A 7,058-nucleotide genomic window follows, 5' to 3' on the forward strand; every position below is an offset into this window, starting at 1 on the left:
GACATTTCCTCTGGAGTATTTCAACTGAGAATTAAATTAACGCCGTATCTATGGACATTACCTAGTTAAAGCAGACCAGCTGCACAGGCTGGCACACCCTTTGTTCAGTCAATCACCCTCTTCCTTTTATTAATTCATGAAACCTTGTTGTTATTTCTTAAAAGTGGAAGATGCCATTAGCAATGCTAATGAAAACTACCAGGCTCATTATGGGCAGTGCTCTGCAGCCAGCCCCCAAGAGCTCTCTCCATTCTGCAGAGACCTCGCTCTGCCATTCCCAGGCAGCAGGGATAGGTTTGCTTTCCCTCAGACATGTTCTTTGGGGAAGATATGCCTGCCCATGAGCTGTGTGGTGACCAGACAAACCAGCTCCCTGCTCCACCTGGGGCATCTCCAGGAGTCCTCTGGGATGGTCCCACCTTACTCCTGGTGCCAAGCAGGAGTCAGCACAGGTAGGAACAGCATCATCCCTGTTCTTTCCCTTCTCTTTTTAGGCTCAAACAATCAAGATGTTTCCACAGTTAAATATTCATTTTCCCTTTTTCTTTTATGTCAGAGAAACACCACTGAAAGATCAGCAGGAAAAACAGATTACTCAGGAAAGGCTGTTTGGCCTCAGGAAGAGGTATCCTCAGCATAGACTCAACTGCCTTCCTGGATTTACAGGGCTTTCTTTGGTATTTAATAAAGATTGCAGCTCTGACACTAAAGAGAAACATCTGCTGCCTTGTGTCTGGCTGGCTTTAACAGCCTTTATTTTTCCTTCTTAAGAGAACAGTTTGGATTGATTAAGACTCAAGCAAAGTATTTTATACTTTGATACATCCCCAGCTTGTTGAAATCTTACCTGAAATCTTAAAAAACCCCAAACAAACCTACAAAAAAACCCAGTACATGAAATGAAAGTCTGGAGAACATGTGAAGGCCCAGAAACTTCAAAGCAGCACTTTCAAGGCTGAAGACTGGATCTAAACACTTTTGTGTTTAGACAAAAGTGCTTTTAGGCTGCTCTAGCCACAAAGAAAGCCTTCAGCTGGGCTCTGCTCAGGCTGGGGCTTCACCTGCACAAAGCTTTGCTGCAGCTGAGGGGGTCCCAGCTTGTACACACACACAGGAGCTTCGTGAAGACCAAACTGGGCAAAATCCCCACTCTGTCTGACCTTCCACCCAGGTGGAGAGAGAAGCATCCAAAAGTTTCATGTTGCTGGATGACTTGGAGATGTGATGGGAGAACCTGAGGATGCTCTAACACCTGCAGAACTGCATCTTCAGACTGCAACAAGATAAATTTTCAGTTTGAAGAGTGATAGTACACATAGCATAAGGAAAACAAATGTGAGTCAGTGTTTTTTATCACATGTAAAGCTCTGAACAGGAATAAGTGCAGTCCTGTTGACTCCAAGCATAGAGTACCTCTAGGTAAATAGAAATACTTCTGCTTCACATATTGCCCTGGGTTATTCCTCCATGGAATACCTAAAAAGAGGTTTTTGCTGTCAGATTTCACTTACTTCTTTAACAGTTTTCTACTTTAAGTTTGCAAAAAGGAAAGCTGCCAGAGAAGATGATAAATGTTAATGTTGGTAAATGCACTGTGCTGGGTGAAGTCAGGGAGCATTCAGGCAGATGATGGCTCTGTAAAAGCATTTCAGAGGAGAGGAGCTCAGGGCTGGCTTGATGCTGGGACATGCCCTGGGTTGCTGCTCTGCACCCCAGCATGACCAGCCACAGGGTAAGGGGTTAAGCACCTGCAGCCTCAGCAAGAGGCCTCCCTCATGCTAAAAACTCATCACTTGAATAGCCCAGCTCAGCAAATAAAGCCTCCATTTCAGAGATAGGGAAATGATGTGCTACGGTCCCTTGCACAGCTTAGCTGATGGGGTTTAGAAATAATGTGCCTTGCTTCTGTTATCAAATATAAAATAATTCCTTGCTTCTGTGCATCCAAAGACTCCGTTTGTGTCAAGCATAGTGTATATTTTGTACCATGGGTAACAAGTGCCCACTGGGGTTTAGGCTGGGGCTATTTCATCTCCCCCTGACCACAGGCACCAGCCAGGGACCACCCTCAGTCAGCTCCTCTGTATTTTGTTTCCCCTAAAGATTGTCCCTGTGGTAGCAGGGACATTTAATTCACTCCCTTCTCCTGTAGTTTAATTGCTGAAATTATATTATAGAACTGGAGAAGGACACAAACCATACAAACCAAATCCCTGGAAACATCGTGACACCCAACCACAACCCACTCTCCTCACAAAGAAGAAATCACATCAGGTCAGCTTCTGCACAGCCAGTTTATTTAGCTAAGACAAGAGAGTTGCTGGAGCAAATAATTGAGGAATAATATGATAAAACACAATAATAGCAATAACTGCCTTTACTGATGTGCCTCTGAATGAGACGTGCTCAGTGTGCTGCACGTGCCCCACGTGCTGTCATTTCCTTGCTCTGAACAGATTTGCTGAAGATTTGAGCCCTAATCTGTGCACTGTAACATTATCTCAGCATTTGTATTTGTGTGCTGATCTTCTGTGGTTAGACGTGGCTTTGGCTCCCGCAGGGCTCCCTAACACACTGTGATCCTGCCTGCTCCAAATAACTGCACACTAGCTTTTACATGGGGAAAGAGGGGTGGGGTGGTTTAGGGTAGTTTGTTTAGAATTTTTGGGGTTTTTTTTTTGTTTGTTTGTTTTTTTAAAACAACAGATTTTTGGTGTCTGACCCCGATGCTCACCCTGGGTTTCAGAACTGCAAAGGCATCCACTGACTTTGGCAAAGGGCCTCATGCAGGTACCCAAAAACCTGAGCACAGAGCAGGTCCTCAACTGATGTAAAATCTGTGAGAGTCCACTGCATCCCAAGGCAGGATCTCCCTGAACCACTGTCCACTGAAAATGCAAGAAGCCAAGTGTAGACCCCAAACTGTTGCCAAATAATGTTGTTTTTTTAATGTGCTCAAAATGAAACAGTCCATGTCAGGAGCATTATCCATAGAAGGAAGAGCACCTGCCACTCCTATGGTCACAGCCTCCCTTTCCCTTTATCTTGGGCTTCTGACTCCTTAATCTGTTGTGGAATGTCATTTAATTAAGCATTTTCAGGGTTCACTCTAGGCCGTGGGATTATGCTCTAAGCAGGCAACGCTGGCCTGAAGTTGTGATAATTAAGGCCACGAAGGACAGCTTGGCACATTGTCTAATCAGGGAGCCAACATAAATATGCCAGAGCTGGTACTAAATATTTCCATGGTAGAAGCACTCAGACTTACTAGATGGGGTTTCCCCTAATCATAAAGGAATAGAGAAATAAGAAAATAAAAGAAAGTGCTTTTTCCAGTTAAATTAATTAAAAAAGGAAATAAAGGACATTAGAAACATTCTTGACAGAGGAACGGCTGAAAAGGTTTAATTCCAACCTTACTAATTTTATGCTTTTATGAGTAAAGGATTAATGAGCACTAGGCAGGGGAGGAGCTGGGCAGTGTAGGGCACCGCTGCCTTCTGCACCCCAGCTCTGAGCCAGGGACTCGTGAGCTGCCCTGCAAGACCAAACCTGCTCTCTGATGGGAACTGGTGCAGCTGGGCTGGCCCAAGGGAGCTGCTGTGGATCCACCAGAAGAGCTGCCAGTGCCACCTGTGCCCCTGGACACGGCGCAGGGCCAGGGCTGCAGCTGCTGAGCGCTGGCACCAGCTCCACAAAATCTCTTCCTCCCCACGCAGGGCATCGCAGCAAGGGGGCAGCGGGGTCCCCACAGCACTTGTCAGACAGCCTGGGGAAGGAGAAGAATAAATTAGCAGAGGAGAAGAATAAATTTAGTCCTGAGGCCCAGTTCCCTCTGCCAGTACCTCTGCGCAATGGCTCGCTGCCCAGCGGCGTCTCCGGCAGGCACAGAGCACTCGTGGGTCACAGGAAGCAAAACCTCCTCCTACACTGAAGGTGAGGAGGTGTTTCTTGTGTTCCTGCCTTCACTTCTCCCCCTCAGCTCCAGCTGACACCCTGCTTCCTGGGCATCACCTCTCCTCCTGTCTCCATTCTCTCCCTCCCGCTGCAGCTCTGAGCTCCACACCATCACTGCTCTGTGCAGTTTCAGGCAAATGTCTGTGGAAAAACACAGAACCCCTCAGCACAAGAGCACCTTCCAAGTTTCCATGCTGGTGAGACCCAGTGGGCACCCACCATCCAGTGCTGCCCTCCCAGCCTACAGTTCATGCACAGGCAACAGCCTCAGGCGTTTTCCCCTGTTCCCTGCTCCTCTCATGGGATAGGAATTTACACAGCATGATGTTTCTCTTACTGATAATCTTGTCTGTTTTCCCGGTTTGCTTGGGCTTCTTGTATGCTGGCAGAGGTTTATTTTATCCTTCAACAGGCTCAAACACAGCAGATGGGTACAACCAGCTCAGCTACCTGCTGGAAAGTCTGTATTATGGATGTACTATGAATGCTCACAGAAGTTTCTTTGAAAATTACCAAGTGTGACACTCAGTTTTGGGTTCAAGGGCTCCTATTGTTTCCAGTATTGCCAGACACAGAAAGTTCAGATAATACAACAACAATGTTCAGGGCGTTACAAAGGAAAAGGGGGAAAGATGCATTCAATTTATACAATGTGATTATAGAAGAAAGACTGCAAGGCTGGATTTAAAAGAAGAAATAGAGAGACCAATGATAAATAAAAAAGAGCTCTATAGTCTAAGGATAAATTCAAGTAATAGTGTCTCCTGCTTACTAAACTGAATTTTACAGGACAGGGAGACACTTGAATGTCCAGCACTGAGCACTAGCAGGGCTCTCTGTGATCCAATGCACCAGTGGATCTCACTGCTGCCATTCACACAAAGACTTGCAGGAGCCAGGCCACTCTCCTCCTTTTATGTGCACCTGAGCAAAATGCAAAACAGGCTGGGAACAAGCACTGCTCTCCCTTTTTGTGCCAAGCAGGCCCCGGGAGCTGACAGCCGGGGCTGCGCACACGGCGTTGCTTCCCCAGCGCCTCCTCATTAGAAGCCTCTCCTGAAACATGCTCGGTGTCATATCCATTTAGCATCAGGTGACAGGCATTTTCTTCTGTAACGTTCACTTTAACAGTGGTATTATTACTTTTACTTGAGTGCTTTGATTTAAGCCACGGGAGATGTCACAAATTAGTGTTTACAAAACTTAACACGAGGGGGCTGTCAGTACTTGCTTGAAGACAAGGATTTAGACAGTTGAGACCCCATTGAGGAGGTAGCAGACTAATTGCAGGAGCCAGGGTACAGAAGGATTCTAGACCTAAGTGTCACCTCAAGCAGAAGTGAAATTAATGATGCTCAGAGTGTAGCTCAGTGAAATGAAACACCCTCCCCCCGCTTTTGTTGTTTGTTGTTGTTGTTGTTGCTTGGGTTTTTTACACTCTGCAAAAAGGAATTAAAAGAACAAAGAGACAGAGTCCAGCTCACCTTGGTAACTGCTCTATCTGCTTACAGCATCCTGCCAGTGCCCATGAGATACATGAACACACTCAAACAGTGAGCATCTCTCTGCTCCCTACTCAGAAACCAGCACCAGAGTTCTGTGCTGCAAGAGAACAGATTCCAAGAGGGCTTGAATAAATTGCCTTGTGATTCAAGGAGCATATACAAATTCTTCTGTGATCCAAGAATTCAATGATACTATCTATTAGTTGGGAGATTTTGTTTTCCAGCAGTTAGCTATCCAAGTGGAAGGAATCTGTTGTGCATTCAGGAAAGTGTGAAAAATACATGTAATTGCTCTGACTAATAAGCAGTCAGGAGAAATACAAATTGCAGAAGTGTGATATTTAAATTCCTTCAAGTATAGAAGGCATCAGTGTGCAGAGGAATGCAGAGTATCCCTTAGAAACACGACTCTCCTAAGAGGCCCTTCAGCAAGGCAAGGTATTCCCATGTTCACTGCTAATGAACAACAACCTGCCACTAAACACACACCAGCGCTAATGAGGAGTTTGATACAAGTGCAGCTTCCTTTGTGAGATGAACACACCACCTCAGAGCCACCAAAGTGGCCGAAGGTCCCATCAGACACCTCCTCTGCAGCCTTTCATCATGATTCATTGCACTGCTCAGTGCAAATCACAAGCTACAAAATTGCATTATCAGTGCAGCTCTTTTTAATCAATTCAAGGTACTGATGTTTAAATATCTCCTGCACTGAAAAGCAATTGCTGTTTAAACCCAATTTTTTTTTTTAAAGAAATCATTATAACATTCTCATAATTGCTTATCTCTCAGAAGAAGATAACGCAGACACAGCTGCTATTTCAAAGGCCATTTTATACATGTAACTCAAACAGTCACATCTGAAATACAGCAGAGATTCTCTCTAATTCAGGAACCCATTTATTGCTGACTGCATCGTGTGACAGGGCTGTGGCCTTAATTACACTCACACCAGAGGTATTTATACACCGTGATTTGCCCAAGGACTTTTTCCTCCGCTGGGCCCCCCTTCAGCAAAACATTTCAAGAGATGCTCAAGATCACACTCAAGTGATTTACTGAGCATTTCTACACTGATTTTAGGGAGCTGTTTTCCTGTGGATGATGCTCCCTTTGCTTCACCCAGCCAGTCACACAGAGCACCTTGTGTGCCCCACCAGCCACCTCTGCTCAGTGTGGGTGGGTGGGTTCAAACCTCAGCATCACCCCCATGTTCAACCTTGGAGCCCAGGGCCTGCCTCTCTAATAGAAAACCTCAGGAAAATATCTGTGTGGTAGATAAGGTCACGTAATGCTGCTGGGGTCAACAGCTATCTCTATCTGTCTGGATTTTAAAGAGGAAATATGATCTTGCCTTGAAATTGAATATCTCCCTTGTCCGCAGGTGAGCGAGCGCTTCCTCCTGCCCGTAACCTGGCACGCTGCTTCCCCTCCCAGCACAGCCACAGCAGCAAGGCTGCACCCCTGGGGGTGCTCAAATGCCAGTGGCCAGGAGCAGGAGAGCACCCACAGATAAATACACCAACTCCTATTATCAGTGGGATATCAACTCCCACAGGGCTCCCCAAGAGCACCCCTCCCATACTGCTATCCCCC

The 7,058-nt window shown here is 46.0% G+C and overlaps 1 long non-coding RNA gene across 2 annotated transcripts; it reads right to left on the reverse strand.

The window, feature by feature from the left end:
- Positions 1 to 2,275: 2,275 nt before the first annotated feature.
- Positions 2,276 to 4,407, reverse strand: LOC111936497 (uncharacterized). Of its 2 annotated transcripts, none has more exons than XR_015277736.1 (4): positions 4,295 to 4,407; positions 3,930 to 4,098; positions 3,846 to 3,876; positions 2,276 to 3,769 (listed from the first exon to the last, which is right to left on the reverse strand). It is a non-coding gene; the product is annotated as an uncharacterized LOC111936497 (long non-coding RNA). The 2 variants fall into 2 exon arrangements; XR_015277735.1 differs by lacking the exon at positions 4,295 to 4,407 and adding an exon at positions 4,177 to 4,263.
- Between the last annotated feature and the right edge of the window lie 2,651 nt (positions 4,408 to 7,058).

This window comes from Cyanistes caeruleus, chromosome 18, assembly GCF_971803275.1.
Source record: "Cyanistes caeruleus chromosome 18, bCyaCae1.hap1.1, whole genome shotgun sequence".
Lineage (NCBI taxonomy): Eukaryota > Metazoa > Chordata > Aves > Passeriformes > Paridae > Cyanistes > Cyanistes caeruleus.